The 17,485-nt window shown below is 41.6% G+C and overlaps 1 protein-coding gene and 1 long non-coding RNA gene across 3 annotated transcripts in view; one reads left to right on the forward strand and one right to left on the reverse strand.

Annotated features, from left to right (window-relative positions):
• Positions 1 to 17,485, forward strand: part of LOC134814043 (serine/arginine-rich splicing factor 2-like) — a 94,953-nt gene that overhangs the window by 19,499 nt on the left and 57,969 nt on the right. The gene's annotated exons all lie outside the window — the stretch shown is intronic.
• LOC134814150 (uncharacterized) overlaps positions 3,954 to 17,485 on the reverse strand; it is a 43,734-nt gene continuing 30,202 nt past the window's right edge. The window contains exons 4-5 of the long non-coding RNA XR_010160105.1: positions 16,008 to 16,107; positions 3,954 to 4,191 (exon numbers count right to left, since the gene is read on the reverse strand). This is a non-coding gene — a long non-coding RNA (uncharacterized LOC134814150). The remainder of the gene's footprint in view (positions 4,192 to 16,007; positions 16,108 to 17,485) is intronic.

Raw genomic sequence — 17,485 nt, forward strand, 5'->3', positions numbered from 1 at the left:
GAGGAGGACCCAGGAGGAGGACCCAGGAAAAGGCCCCAGGAGGAGGAGGACTGGGGAGGAGGAGAACTGTTAAGGACTGATGAGGAGGACTGAGGACGAAGAGGAAGAGTAGGAGGAGGACTGAGGAGGGGAGGAGGAAGAGGACTGGGGAGGGTCAGGAAGACCCAGGAGGACCCAGGAGGAGGAGGAGGAGGACCCAGGAGGAGGAGGAGGACTGAGGAGGACTGAGGAGGAGGACTGACGATGACTGAGAAGGAGGAGGACTGAGGAGTACTGAGGAGGATGGCTGAGGAGGATGGCTGGGGAGGATGGCTGAGGAGGATGACTGAGGAGGATGACTGAGAGGGAGGAGGAGGAGGACTCAGGAGGAGGACTCAGAAGGAAGAGGAGGAGGACTCAGGAGGAGGACTCAGGAGGAGGACTCAGGAGGAGGACTTAGGAGAAATGAGAAGAAGGACTGAGCAGAACTGAGGAGGAGGAGGACTGAATAGGAGGAGGAGAAGGAGGGGGACTGGGAGAGGACTGGGGAGGAGGAGGACTGATGAGAAGGATGAGGAGGAGGACCCAGGAGGAGGAGGACTGAGGACCGAGGTGGAAGAGGAGGAGGATGAAGAGGAGGAGGAGGACCCAGGAGGAGGAGGACTGAGGAGGAGGACTGAGGAGGATGGCTGAGGAGGATGACTGAGAGGGAAGAGGAGGAGGAGGAGGAGGAGGACTGAGGAGGACTGAGAAGGAGGAGGAGGAGGACTGAATAGGAGGAGGAGGAGGGGGACTGGGGGAGGACTGAGGAGGAGGATGGAGGACTGAGGAGAAGGATGAGGAGGAGGACTGAGGACTGAGGAGGAAGAGGAGGAGGATGAAGAGGAGGAGGAGGACCCAGGAGGAGGACCCAGGAGGAGGACTCAGGAGGAGGAGGAGGACCAGGGAGGAGGAAGACTGTTGAGGACTAATGAGGAGGACTGAGGACGAGGAGGAGGAGTAGGAGGAGGACTGAGGAGGGGAGGAGGAAGAGGACTGAGGAAGATCAGGAAGACCCAGGGGGAGGAGGAGGAAGAGTAGGAGGAGGAAGCATCTAAATGTTATTTCCATTTTTGTCCGTTTTTGTCCATTTTTGTCCGTTTTTGTCCGCTCTATTTTTTGTCTGTTTTGAAAATATAGGGTACCGAACGGACAAAAAACATGATCCCCTATAACAGCAAAAATTGAACATTTTATTTAGCAATTTAGGTGTCCATAAATGTCCGCCTATGTCCGCCTATGTCCACCTATGTATGAGGAGGAGAAGGACTGAGGAGGAGGAGGAGGACCCAGGAGGAGTCGAGGAGGACCCAGGAGGAGGAGGACCCAGGAGGAGGACCCAGGAAAAGGCCCCAGGAGGAGGAGGACTGGGGAGGAGGAGAACTGTTGAGGACTGATGAGGAAGACTGAGGACGAGGAGGAAGAGTAGGAGGAGAACTGTTGAGGACTGATGAGGAAGACTGAGGACGAGGAGGAAGAGTAGGAGGAGGACTGAGGAGGGGAGGAGGAAGAGGACTGGGGAGGATCAGGAAGACCCAGGAGGACCCAGGAGGAGGAGGAGGAGGACCCAGGAGGAGGAGGAGGAGGACCCAGGAGGAGGAGGAGGACTGAGGAGGAGGACTGACGATGACTGAGAAGGAGGAGGACTGAGGACTGAGGAGGAAGAGGAGGAGGATGAAGAGGAGGAGGAGGACCCAGGAGGAGGACCCAGGAGGAGGAGGAGGACTGGGGAGGAGGAAGACTGTTGAGGACTGATGAGGAGGACTGAGGACGAGGAGGAGGAGTAGGAGGAGGACTGAGGAGGGGAGGAGGAAGAGGACTGAGGAAGATCAGGAAGACCCAGGGGGAGGAGGAGGAAGAGTAGGAGGAGGAAGCATCTAAATGTTATTTCCATTTTTGTCCGTTTTTGTCCATTTTTGTCCGCTCTATTTTTTGTCTGTTTTGAAAATATAGGGTACCGAACGGACAAAAAACATGATCCCCTATAACAGCAAAAATTGAACATTTTATTTAGCAATTTAGGTGTCCATAAATGTCCGCCTATGTCCGCCTATGTCCACCTATGTATGAGGAGGAGAAGGACTGAGGAGGAGGAGGAGGACCCAGGAGGAGTCGAGGAGGACCCAGGAGGAGGAGGACCCAGGAGGAGGACCCAGGAAAAGGCCCCAGGAGGAGGAGGACTGGGGAGGAGGAGAACTGTTGAGGACTGATGAGGAAGACTGAGGACGAGGAGGAAGAGTAGGAGGAGAACTGTTGAGGACTGATGAGGAAGACTGAGGACGAGGAGGAAGAGTAGGAGGAGGACTGAGGAGGGGAGGAGGAAGAGGACTGGGGAGGATCAGGAAGACCCAGGAGGACCCAGGAGGAGGAGGAGGAGGACCCAGGAGGAGGAGGAGGAGGACTGAGGAGGAGGACTGACGATGACTGAGAAGGAGGAGGACTGAGGAGTACTGAGGAGGATGGCTGAGGAGGATGGCTGGGGAGGATGGCTGAGGAGGATGACTGAGGAGGATGACTGAGAGGGAGGAGGAGGAGGACTCAGGAGGAGGACTCAGAAGGAAGAGGAGGAGGACTCAGGAGGAGGACTCAGGAGGAGGACTCAGGAGGAGGACTTAGGAGAAATGAGAAGAAGGACTGAGCAGAACTGAGGAGGAGGAGGAGGAGGACTGAATAGGAGGAGGAGAAGGAGGGGGACTGGGAGAGGACTGGGGAGGAGGAGGACTGATGAGAAGGATGAGGAGGAGGACCCAGGAGGAGGAGGACTGAGGACCGAGGTGGAAGAGGAGGAGGATGAAGAGGAGGAGGAGGACCCAGGAGGAGGAGGACTGAGGAGGAGGACTGAGGAGGATGGCTGAGGAGGATGACTGAGAGGGAAGAGGAGGAGGAGGAGGAGGAGGACTGAGGAGGACTGAGAATTAGGCAAGAACTAACCTTTATTGAAGAAGTAGGAACGAATTGGGGTTTTGAGGTAAGGCGATTTTTGTGGCACTTGCGGAACCGATGAGAATGCGAGAGGATCACTCGGTTCCTGACTGGAAGGGTTGAGATAAGAGGCAGAAGTAGAAAGCTGGAGTACCCAGGACGAATACCAAAGCCGAAATAAGGACTGCTGTTGAGGAGTGAAGATTAGAGAATCGATAGGAGAGTACAAAGGTGCTGATAGAATGCGTGAGGAGGGTACAAGAGGAAAACTGCTTTACGATGATCTAGCGAACCATGCCGATAAGGCAGGACGGAAGAGTACAGGAGGAGCGAGCGGCATCCATTCTACCAATTTTTGTCGTGATTTGTCGCATGATTTGTCCCGAATTAAAAAATCGGGTCCGACGGACAAAAAAACAGATATACTTATAACACAAAAATTCAAGTATTTTAGCACTTTGAGGTATGCCACTCCTACTTAATGTCCGCCTCATGTCCGCCTTGCCATATTATTAACCCAATCCCCTATGTCCCCTATTCGGCCAGCGTCCGTCAAGTCGCCTATGTCCGTATTGTACGCCTTCTCCGCTGTTTTTTGGTCAATAAATTTAAGTGACTTTAGCAGGACTTGACACACGCCCACCGTTAGCAATAATGTCCTATTAATGCAATGATATTTGACTAAAATGACATTTTGAGTGTATATATACTAAACACAGTAATGAGTTGCAAACCACATGCACTATCGTAAAAACCATATTTTTGTTTACCAATATCCTCAAACTCAAATGAACGTGTCCATATATAATAGCAAAACCCTCTGTATTGCTTTCTGACCAGTGCAACTCGGATTGATTGTCATTGACATAACATGATTTTATTTATCGAAATGCTATTCTTCACTACATAATTCATATCAACTTTTTCCTGAAAACTTATCAGAATTGAGCAAAAGGAAACAGCGATATTTTTGTATTACTAAACTAGAAATTAAAACATACAATATTTCAATATGTTCAATATTATCTCATCAAAAGTGCAAAACTGTCGTTATATCTTGACTTAAAAGGCCCGCCATCTCGGAAGAGTCTTAAACAGTAACGTCTGCTCGATAAAAGCTAAATGGTCAGACATATTTATGAAACTGACTTCTCGTCACATCCAAACAAGGAGATGAGAATATCGTAGCAAGTCTGCAACAAGTCGTATCCCATCATCTTCTCTGGCAGGTCTTAATGCTTCTTTCGGCTCCTAGAAAGTAATTCTTAAATTAGTATTGAGTATTTGACTTCGATTTAGGGGAAGATGTAGCAAAGCTCTTTGGAACTAAATTTTCTAACATATTCATTCCAAAACCCTTCCAACAGGCCTTGCAGTGGGGAGGAAATTGGCATATATCCAATTATATAATATTTCTCATATATTGCTTGCACAACAACAACGCTTGCTAATAGAGTAATAAAATTAGTTCCGTGTACAAAGTAGAGCGTAGCCCAATCAGCCTCAGGAGCCAACTTCTGCCAGCGAATGGGGGATAGTAATTCTAAATATCCTATATCACATTTATGCAAACTCGATGTAATATGAAGTGTACACCATACATAATACGTGTTATGAGAGAACGCTACAAGACTTGTGGCAGTGGACCAATACAGTAGAACGATGGCCTCCGCCCAACTTGAGGAGTGAGTAATAACATAGCCTACAGCCGATTCTTTGGAAATTATATTACTTCTGTGAACGTTTTTATTCCGCGGAGAGGAACAGAACTCGATCTCTATTCTGTAGAAATACGGGCTTTTGTTCTCGCACACTATGACACCATATTTTCCATATAACCATCTTGTATTAAACTTCGCTGTCAAATGTAAAGGATCTGCACAGTGCACAAGGACCAATTCCTGTGCGGGTACTCCCGTACATAACAAAAGGTACATTGGTACATATTGTTCTACATAAATAATGGACCTTTCCGGAGATACTATAACTACCTGTCAGTCGATCAGTTAAATAAAGTAGAAGAGCGAAACGATTTTATGGTCAAATTGTGCCATATTTCCCATACAACATAATATTTAATGGTGGCATTTCTAATAGAACTCACATCATTCATTAAAAGCGATAAGGGTGTATGTGATTGTGACCATTTCCTTTTTGCTCGGAGGACAAAATTACTCACATGATAAACTGCAGCTGGTTTTTATTTTTCATTTAATGTTTTCCCACATGCATTAGGAAAGAAAGATAAAAGCTAGGTAACCACGTAATACCACAAAATAACAGGATACACCATTGACAAAATCCAAAAGTTGATTTTTTTGCTATGACACTACTCTAGGGAATACAGTGATGTGAATCGCTTTTAAAAACGCTCTCTCTAACACGTTTTTCTAAACACAAAGGTGGTTCGATCAAGATTTATCTTCTTATACGGACGTATTTAATTTTAAGGATTGCTGTATTTTACCGAGAAACTTAATAAATTTAACTTTGTTCGTGACTTTAGCAGCGGCGGGTGCGTTATCATCATTTGTACCTAGTACATATCATTATATCATAATCACATTAATCCAAAGTCTAAACGCACATTGGCCCCAGATGCTGCTGCTGCTGGTATGATTTATGTTATATTTCCTCGAATTGCAGCACAGTCATGTAACAAATGTGAGAATTATTCAATCGCCTCTTCAGGAGCAGTCATATACATGACCAAGTGACCAACATAGGTCACAGCAGACTCGTCACAGTGAGAAATACACGTACGTGTTCAACAATCCCCTGTAAGTGTAGGCATCACGTTACTCCGACGAATAGTAGTTTTTTTACACACTATATTTAAACCCCGGCGGTTTCAAATTGGATTTTAGAGCCTTGGTAAGGGCTATGGTAACTGATTGCGACGGAAATAGGGTCTCGTTTATCTGTAAGAGTAATTTCAGTCACTAAATGATGGGAGAGGTGGCGGATTATAAATCACATAACGACTTTTAACTCATTATCCAAGGCAACGGTTAGAACTTTTGATTTTAAGCGGCCGATCATAAATATGCAAAGAATTCTGTTAACATGACGACATAGTGTTTACAAACAAATCCACCCTGTTCACGTGACATATTAGAATTAGTGTTAAAGTGGTTTCCCTAGCAACGACAGGCTCACGAGGGAATTTTAATGCAATCCTGATTCGTGATTATGTCATCAATATATTCTCTGGCCATGTCCCAGATCAAAAGGTAGGCAGCCAATCAGAAGTCAGAAGGAGAAATAATAGCCACTGAGAATAGGTGACTACATCACGGGGCCTAGGGAAAGAGCGGTTTGATTCGATTGGATTGTCTACATGTGAGATTCTGGAAACTTTTCGCGGGAATGATGCCAGCTTCCCGCGTAAATGGCAGACCAACTCTACGCCATAATACAACGGTCGCATGCTTCGTCTATTTTCATCGGCTGTAGCCAGATATTCTCACGGTGCTTCGATGAGGTTGATTTGAAACATATCCGCAAATCATTGCTTAAAGACTTATACTAGAGAAAGTAGAAATCTGGCTATATGTACTAAATATGTTACAGTTTCAATACGTAATACCGTATTCTAGCCGCTCAGTACCACGAAAAAAGTGCTAATTTTTAAGCACATGTGTTGTGTACCCTCCGTGTAGGAAAAACCACGTCAGGGTCACGTTTGAACAATTTAAACGCACAATGAATGGTCCCAAACTTTATTCGATTAGAACGTCTTGTCTAAATTTTCTTTCAATTGATTTCTAACATCATCCTTATTTCAGCACCCTTGCCTGAAAACAACTGGAATTACCGGACCAAGAAGAAACTGAGAAGCTATTAAATTACCATGTCGAATAGCCGTGAAAAGACGTGTTTGGTTGTGACTTAAACTTTGGTGCTAGCTGGTTTATAAATTACACTTCCGAGGAGGTACATAGGTTCAATCTAACTTTATTATATCCACTAAACCATTGTATACCATCTGTCTCCCAGCTGACGACCAATCAAAGCACTTTAGCTTCAGACCCGGTCCAATGAGGGGGCGAGAAAATTGTCACAGCTGTTGTCGAGGCAGCGATGGAGGGTGTGGTGGCGTTTCAGACGGTTTTATTACGCTTGACTGGGATGAAATCCAAACGCTTGATTAACTTTCCGTTTGGATGAATTCTGGGACAGCCATTTATCACGTATGTGCTTATACCTATGGAAATTCTCGAAAAATCAGGTTTTTTTAATTTAGGAAGAAAGTCGGATGACTGAATATGTTCAGGAATTTCAGGATCTAAGAATTTAGTAATTAGTTCAGACTGAGATGAAATCCAAACTCTAAAATTTAACTTACAATTTGAATGAAGTCACGGCTTGTGATCTATCAAGACATCAAGTATGTGCTTTTAGAAAATCCCGTAGGTATTTGAGAAATCACGTATTTATTGATGGTTAGACGACTTTGTTGGGGAATGCAAGGAATTTAGAATTTAGTATGCACCGGGTGGCATGCAAACATTATAATAGAATTGTAAACAAAGTTTACTGTCCCTAAAGATCGCGTGATCGCCCTGAGAAGACTTCTTTTGTTCATTTCTTTGTAATACCACTACATTTGAGCTGGGCCAATTAGCTGAGTAACAATGCCATGAATTTATAGAGAACTGTTAGAGAATTATTAAGAACAGTAACATAGTTATTGAGAAGAGCTTGGTATTTTCCGAAGAATTCGCTGCAGCATACCTACCATACCACAGACAATAACATCTGTGAGTAGAACGCCTTCCGGAGAAGTTTGAAATGCAACCACGTTGTTCGCCAGAACTGGTATATAATAAATCACGTGCCAGGGTGGGGTTGTAGATTCAGCATTACTTCATATTAGTGGGGAGGGTGGAACTACTCGTGTACAAATTCCAAGATTCTGCCGTCCTAGCGGCTACAAAAATGAGTTTCAAGACTTAACCATCATAATATGGTCATGACTAACGCTAGAAATAAAAGCCACCATCGTGAAACAGTTGGCTATCCATGATGCCACATAAGCTGGAATAAAGTTTAAACTCTAAAGATAACCGAATAGAGCATAAAACCACTGCCCACAGAAGGATAAAGTGGTAGCCATCCGCCGGAATGAATATCACACGAGAGTCTCAGAGTTAAAGTTGCGTCATCGGTGTATCAGTATTATAACTACTTTCGTTTACACAGGTACGGGTTACGCTGCTTGTTGGTTTAGCGCAGGTAGTGGACATACAAAGGAATCCTCTCCATAAACAATGGAACCGGCAGTGCCGATTGGAACACTGAGACCACGTGACTTTACCCACTTGTTTTTGTTGGTGGGTGGTTATTGTTGCCTACTGAGTGCACACGTGAGCAAGCAACATAACCAGACATTACAGGAAACCCTGTAACCGCGGGAAAGAGCAGCCAAGCAAACTGCTGGGTCACGTGACGTGATGAGGAGACATTATTGGCTGAAACTCTGGTCACGTGAGGCGTATCCCAGCGCCGATAGGAGGTGAGTTGGCGGGAAGACGCTAACTATAAATAGATGTGATGGCCAGACTTCAAAGGATTTGCAGTTTGGGAATGCAGCAGCTAATACACCGTAAAGTTGAAAACACCAAAATTTACCGGACATTCCAATAACCGGGCATGATTTTCTACCCCTAACTACTGGTTTTATAAGTAGACTATTTATCTAATATTGTACCTCGGTTAACCAGGCTTTTTGATCTACTGTGCAATTTGCCTTCCCCAAGACATTTGGCAACCTTACTGTAGATGTTTTTCCAGAAGATGGTTCCAAAGAGAATTATCATAAAATTTGTGCTATAATATCATGACGATAATATTTACATTATTGTTTATAAACAATTCGTCACGATGAGATAAAATAACGCCTCGAATGTGACAACACAAAGCGATATTTTAATATTGCTATTTTAAATCTAAGAGTTGACTTATACAAAATTTCGCTGTCCCCCTGCTCAAATGTTTGAATAATATATCTTGAATTTAATGGTTTAAATGTAAAACCTTTGTTTTAATAAGCAGCTCATAAGTCCTAACCAAAACTATTTAGTTATTGGATAATAGTTTTAATTGTTTCATGAGGCTGTACATACAGCTTGGTCCACAATTTAATAACTCAAAACTCAACTTATCCAAGCACACACGTACATCTTGATCAAATAGTGGACAAAGGAATGTTTGAATATTATGCATTCACTTTAAAATTTTAGAATATAACATTTGACACTGTCCATGAGTCCTGACCAAAGCTATTAAATTATTCTTAATCAAAGTATTCAATGAGGGTGTAAGCAGTTTGATCTTAAATTTAACAATAAACAGTCAACTACCCAAAACATACACATGCTCCCGTCACATAAAGCGTTTAAACATGTTATCCCTAGCGTAGGGACAAAATTCAGAATTCTGTATCTGTGGTAATTACATGTATAATGTAGATACTGAAAACAAACCCTTGTTCAGATTTCAGAACAAAACTTTTTTACCAACCTTGGCCTCCCATGCTATTTAAGAACCTACAGTACCTAAGTACTGCAGATGCAGACACGACAATAGCTTAACCATGGCAGAAAATATTTTTTCTCAGGCATTAACCATTTACTTCCTGAGCTCCCATGTCCAAATTTACTCATAAAACACATTTAAAGGTCCAGGAAATCAATCTCACTATTTTCAAACGGGCCGCAGGACTTAAACCGCTCCTCTTTAAGTTTGTTTTCCCATATTCCGCTCAAGGAACCATCTAAAGTGTCTATCTCTATCAAAGAGAACCTTACTCACGTGACACATTAAATGCCGCTGCAAGATAAACTCTGCACTCTGCAGGCAGTTGAACATGGTATAGGTTTAACTCTAGATTCTAGAAGTGCAATATTTAATCGAAATATAGTAACCAGCAGTTAGACTTACTTGATTGCACCTTTAAATATATAAACCGGCAACTCACCCCAATGTAGTGAGTAGTCATTTATCAACTATAACCATTCACAGGTGCGGATAAAATCATTGCTATTAAAACGGTAAATTTTCGTAGCAACCGATGCTAGATAGTTATATTTCGGCAAGGTTTAATTTTATCGCCTCGACCTCAATGTCTCGGGGCCATGTCTCATAGTGGCAAATTTATTGTTATCATGGGATCCAGAACAATGTGATATCGGTCAGGTACGGTCAAATAAATTTCATGTTGTTCAATGATCATTACTATTATATTTATAGTAATAATTTTTATAATAATAAATGTTGGTTGTAAACTGGACGGTTGAAATCTTTTGTTAAGGTATTAGATCGTCGAATAGGCCGGAGAGTTTAGATTGTCCCAATATACTACCGTATATTAACGGGGCCATACTACATGTGATACCTCAACAGTCAACAGTAGGAAAAATAGTGATACAATATTACTGTTACCATCACTAAAACCTTTCCCAATCTTTACAAATTATCATAGTGGGCAATGCCAGCTGGCAGTGAGACAAGACCCCTAATTTCGCTGATCCACGTGACGGAGCCCAATAAACGTGAGTATAAACCTATATCCCCCTAGAGAGTAGATATAGCTCATTACAACACCCCATCTCATTAAAACTAGAGTCGTGTATCTAATGGGGTTCACGGAGGCCACCTCACGTCCGCTATAATGTGTGTCTGTCATGAGACACGTGCGGAATGCCGGGAATTTCTCCGTTTCAGAGAGAGGAACTGAGAGGTGAACTAAGTTCCAATCCAATATACTGTGTTTAATGAGAGGGAGACAGGAAAGCAGCGTAATGGCAGTTTCTTTGCAGATCTCTTGCTTGACAGTTCCCATCCTAAAGTTGTAATTGCATGAGCTGTCTAGGTTACATGAAACGAACCAAGTTTATTGGACTAGTTTCGCTATATTTGAGTCGCAATGGAGAGTGATTTGGCTGTCAAATTGCTAAATGCCTACTCAAATATCAACCAGTCAAATCTCTACAATCAAAAAACTTTCGTGTCCCTCCTAAAGCACATCTAACCTTGGTGAATGACAATGTGGTGATATTACCGAGCCGGCAATATGTTTTTGGTGGTATTCACTATTCCTGCATTTCAGTTCAGTTACCAGACGCAGCAAGACAGTAAGCCGCTTTATTGGCATCCTAATTTCTCTACATACCCGTACTGGTGGCTTGTCTGCACGGCTAATTGACAACTAGCAGCGCTGCAACTGTTTCCTATATGGTAGGAACAGGGGAGAGGGGGGGTCTGAGCTGTATTTTGCCGCTATAAACTGGTATAGTTGCAGGAATGATTGGGAGATATATGTTGGTGAGCCCCCCTCAATTTCTAAACGTGCTGGTTGAATTGCTTAAGTATCACGTGGTGCTCGTGCAGTCATTTGTACAACTATTTAGCATCGATTTCTTGGAATTACGGTATCTATGATTTTGGGTCGGTATCTTGATTTGGTCAATTACAATAATTTCGGGGAAAGGATAGCAGGTAAAGCAGGTAAAGCAATTTAACAATTTCAATAAATTGGGAGTCAAAATGAGGCCTTTCATCTAAAGATCTGAATACTACTGCTGGCACTAAAAGTTATAACTCTAACATCGTTTTGATTTTTATGATCCCTAGACATCTAATTGCTAGCTAATGGGTTTCATTTGACTAAAAGGTCGTGTTGTTGAATTGCCATGTTCATTGAACGCGTTAATTCATAAAGACAACCCCGACATATTTAAATTATATGGTTTATGCGAGTGAAGATCCTAATGGAAGCTTTTAAATTTGCAGCTTGATCGGATATTATATTTGACAGTGAAATTTTGGCATGAGGCCAAATCTCACAAACCAAGTACCTGTCATTCCCATTACATATCATTACATAAAACCTCCCACCAGGTCAATCTTTAAATCTTTCTACGACAAGGGCCTGAGATATCAAAGGGGGGTGGGATATTAAACCGCCCTACGACACAACCTGCAATCATAATGATAACTCTCATTAAAGTGTTTTAGCGGATGATAATATCTACAGCTTGCCGGGTAGGGATTATATTTGTAGAGTGGTTCTGCCCAACCTGGCCACTCTTAAAGACCGACTAAAAGGGTGGCTCTGTTATTTGGGGTTTGTGAGGTCCATTATCAAGTACTTATTTCAAAAGGTCTATTAAGAGATTATGTGCTAAAGTTATTCAACTGCATATATTATTTGAGCACCAATTTGGCCACCCATTTAAACTGCAGACTGAAGCATTAAATTAACCAGTTAATAGTTCAGATTTGACGTCAGTCCAACTTTTTGAACCTGCAAAATGCAGAATATTGTAGATTTTTCTAGTTATTACCATACCACGCGAAATTGCTTGCAACTTTTTTAAATGAGAAAAATATATCAATTATGCTCGAAAAACGCTCCATGTGACCACTACTACAAAAATAAGTACAGAACATACACACCGATGTTGATTATCTTTAAATCGTTAATTGCACTTTCGATTGAGAACAATCACCATTGTCTCCAATCTCCACCAGTACACTAGAATCACCACACAACTCGTCTCATCGCCGCATGATAACATAATTTTTTTAAACCGCCGAATTATTCCGTTTGCAACAAGCGTGACTGTAGCTGTAACGTGCGAAGTAGTGTATTATAGTACATCTTATTGTAAACATTTACAGATTCAGCATGGCAGGCGAGAAGGGCGTATCCCAAAATCGAGCACTCAAGCATTAAATATTCCTCGGTGCATGGTTGTTGGATGATGGCCATGAGATTGACTAGAGTTCTTTGGGCGGTGGAGATGCTTATTGTTGTCGCTCTTGGCCCTCATAATATGCATTATGTCGGACAAGCATTAAATACATTTGACCCAGTGCATGGTTGTTGGATGACGGCCATGTCATGGGATTGACTTTAGTTCATACGGCGGTGGAGATGTTTATTGTTGTCGCTCTAAGCCTGGAAATGCTCGGCATTCTTTGTATTATTCCCACGTCATAGTATTATAATATCATGATCATAGACATGTTGATTGTTGGGAGATACTCAGTATTTCTAGCCCAAAGGAGCCGGAATATTATAAATGTGGAAAATGTAGGGAGGAAGAAAGGTTGATATCTTCCTCTTAAAACGTAATCACTTCGGATGTAATTGAATATTATACAATAGATAAGGCTTTAATGACAGGTAAAATGGTATTAGAAGTTTGTGATAAGGAATTCTGAGAAATTGTAATCTTCGTATTACCAGTTTGACCGGTTTTTTTTTATAAAGATAAGATAACCGTGTCTAAGTTTTGTAATTTTTATGAAGGACATTACAAAAACTATACATTTGCTGTTGAGCATCTTTTAAGAAAATGGTATGAAATGTAGACTGTAGGTAAAATAAATACTCGGCCTCTTTACCAAATATTCTAGATTCACGGAAAAACCGATAAATTCCTCTTAGCATGAACTAGACCACATCTCTTTAAAAACCCTCACTCAAATACTGCAACCTGACCAATACTCCACAACCTCCACATTCCACAACCACGTGACACACGCCCACCAATCAGCTCACCTCAAATACCTCTTATACCCCCAGAGACCAGACACTCAGTCGACATGGGAGGTCGAGTTTATAAACACCAGCCCATGTTATGACTCCATCCCTACTCAAACAATCCTTCTGTGCGTTCTATTGGGAGTATTGGCAATTCATTACTATTACAGGTATTATTCAAACCTACCTGGGATGTTTGTAAACAATCTTGAGTACCCGACCTGATTTTGAGGGGTCTTGTTACTGTGACGACCTGATAGATACGGACGGAATGGCATGTTGGTATTTTGCCTATACAGATGGAATGGCATGATGACCGTGATGGCGTGGGAAGATTAAAATGATCTAGTCGTTACTCTGCAAGGAAGCGAGAACGTTTATCACAATTTTCAAATTATGTTCCAAATTAACACCTTTTCCAAAGATTCAAATCACTTTGCAGATCACCAGGTAATTCTACTCAACGAATGACACATGGCACAGGTTAGTCAACCACAGATTTAAATTTTCAACACTTCTTCCATTCTACTCATCCCCCAGTCATGTTAGAGAGTTAGACCAATCACAAACCCACCTCCACCTCCCAAATGAGGTAGGTAATCATGCCATCTCCGAGTAATGAAACAACCACGAGGAGATCCGCACGGGCAATTATAACACCAGCTCCGACAGCGCGGGGAACCTATATTTTGTCATGACGTTATTGAGATCTGAATGTTGGTCACGTGACCAGTGTTTCTCATCACCACACTGAGGGACGAGTGTGTATGGTGAGAGAGGGTTGCTGCTCCACTCTCTCTCTCTCTCTCTCTCTCTAGAGCACCCCTTTGTATACACATATACCTAGGGACGCTCCTACACGTATATAATGAACAATCATCATGAAGGTCAAAGTTTCCCTGATTGACGTATATATATATATATATTTCATGGCTGGACTTCTACACAATAAAAGAAAGCGGTTGTGATTAGATCTTCGAAAGTCTTTGCATCGTTTATTTACATCAATTCTCAAATTATTTGTTATATAGTAGTGTTGAAAGTATTAAAACTATATATATATATATAATATATATATTATAATTCCCATTGTGTAGGGTAGTGACGCAAGCAAATTACCTTCGTAACGACCGTATACACCGGTTCGATGTACGTGGTTTACAATAGCGTATGGGAGAATTGCTATTACAATAACAGACTGTCTTAACCATCATTAGCCGGGTAGATTCCAGGAAAAGAGCTCGCCCTGTTCTTCCTGCTGTGGAGCAGGTATAATATTGTGATTATTACTCAGCATTCCAATAAATTTAGGGAGGCGACGACTAGGGTTACGTGGTTCAGAGAAATCATTCACTCCGGAACATTTCAACAGTTAGTGTTACTTCAAAAAGCAATCTCTCGAGAGGTATTAGATTTTTAAACGTTACGAGAGCGCGGAAAGACCACGCCCGCCTCTGAAAAATATAAAATTTTACTCAAAGTCAGATTGTTACATGATGAACGTTTGAGAGCATGTGATGGTCGGCCAGGCCAAGGAAGCCGTAATATCTTTACCATGACATCAACAACACAACACACCAGAAGTTACACTTCTCTCTACTTCTCTATAATCTGTAGTGTTAGAAAATAGGGGCCTGTTGTCATCTGATGCTCATCTGAACTGAAATCATGATGAAATTTACACCAATTTACGTCGGTACGTGGCCTGAAATGCGATTAAATTTCATCTCCATTCCCGAGGAGCGAGGTGTGTGTGTTACCCTGTGTTTTCCGGGTGATGATCTTATTTTTCCCCTAATTTCATTTCATGAGGTCATGACGTCACTATGCTGTAACACAGACCAAACTAACCCTTAAGCTATTATTCCTACCAAGCTGTTGATTGATGACTGATGAGGTCTCTCCTTGCAGGACCTGACATATTGACCCAACAACTTGGCAACATTCCAGAAATCATGCCAGACATATCCGGACCGTGCAACATAATGTCTGGGATGTGCAGCGCTGTATGTGATTGTGATTGCTACATTTTATCTATCAGATCTGAGCTGTTGACACGATTTAGACGTGGAACATAGATTAGAGTAACAATTCTTATCGTGTGATAATCGTGTGATAAGGTTGGCTGGCGGACTGTCGCCTGATCCCGAATCAACACATGAAATAAAAACCGGGTGATCTCGATACTATCGGCGTAAACAAAGGCGATATCCAGATAACCCCTAATTAGATTAGAGTTTCACTCCAGCTCACACGTGTTAATAGGGCAGTATTGAGGTTGGATTCCTGGGTTTCAGGGTTTGTATGAGGTTTCCTGGACTGGCAAGGCTTTCGATTTGCTACAGATATTACACGGTTTTGCGTTTCCTGTTGACATATCTTAACGGCCCATGGGAATGGTTAATTCAATTTTCAATGGGATAAGATAAAATTGATAATCATAATCTTGTCTTAATGGTATCCATCCAAATATATTACAGAAGGTTCTCAACAAAATGAGAAATGAAGTTACCTCTAGAGTCGAGGGAATGGTCAGTTAGTTAGAGGGAAAACTTTCCGCAAGAATGGTTTCACGTGCACATGCTCCAGGTTACCTCTTCCTGATGCAACTCCTGAAATAATAATTTTTAGTTATATCTTCGATATTTGAAGGTGTAAATCTGGGATTAAAAATGTGCCAATTTAATGATATCTTTGGTAATGGTCTGTTATATTTATTCCTAGCATGTTGTAACTCATTTCTGATCTAGTATCAACATATTACATTTTTTTAGTTTTAGCAACCTCTGAAAAAGACAAAATGTCAATAAGGATGAGAAAAGATGTAATGGATTCAGAATTAGGTCATCTATTTATGTGACGTCAATGAAGTGCAATGAATGTAAATGACATTGATGTTATGCAATGTTATGGCAATGTAATGAAGCTTATTTAATATTTAAATGCTACACCGGTAACCCTTTAACTGATGTATAAGTTAAGATTACCAAGGCCATGAAAGTTTATGTGAATGTAAAGGTGTGAAAGCCAGCAATTAAAACATCAATGGCCATTGGCCAAAAAATAAATGGCCAAATCAATTATTTACGAACAAATCCCTTGCCCCCAATTAAAAACCATGGAGTGTGTTGATTGTTGATGATAATTAACCTTAATTAAAAAGCCTCGTAAAACACGTAAAATAAATATAAATAAATAACAAATAAATAATTGATAAAGAGAGTGAGAGAGGGGCGGCCCAAGATTAAGATATTGGATCTCACAGGCCATGATTTGCAATATCTTAAACTTGACTCATTATTACTTAACTACTTTATTTACTGTGGTGCTACTGTGGTGGGGAGTGTATGGATCTTAAAATAAAGTATTACATGGTCTGTTAGTTTTCACTAAGTGTGAAATTCTAGCACCGTTAACCGTATGACCCTAGTCTTCCATGGGGCCGGGGCCATTGTCTAGAAAATAACAAAGGTTAGTAATTAAGGCCGGGAGCTAATTTTTAATATTAACTTTTTATCAGCAGTTGTAGAAAGATAGTTTAAGGAACGAAAGGAAATGGTAGACCATCATTAGCTTTAATTTTATATGGTAAATTTAAGTTTGTGTATTTAATTGGACAATAACCTGAGAACAATCACTGATATTATCATCGATGGTCTTCAAAGGACTTTTATGGTCGATCTGGCGCCAACACGGCGGATACAATTAGTGTTTCTACAGTGCAGTTGTTAAGATATTCTTCTTTAAACTTCCCAAAAGTTCAATATTGAACAAATTCTGGGTCACATTGTACAAGCTAAAATGATCAAATCCGACCATAAATATAATATCTAGCTTAGACCCCTCTCTTGCAACTGTAAACATTTTGCCGGTTCTACCTCACTCTGAATATTATTATTCATAAACTTGTCTCCTGCCTATAGATCGGAAGAGTTATATCATAATACAATTATAAAATGCTCATAGCAATGGTTTGTCATATGCTCACAT

This window comes from Bolinopsis microptera, chromosome 4 (assembly GCF_026151205.1).
Source record: "Bolinopsis microptera isolate Bmic1 chromosome 4, MBARI_Bmic_1.0, whole genome shotgun sequence".
NCBI lineage: Eukaryota > Metazoa > Ctenophora > Tentaculata > Lobata > Bolinopsidae > Bolinopsis > Bolinopsis microptera.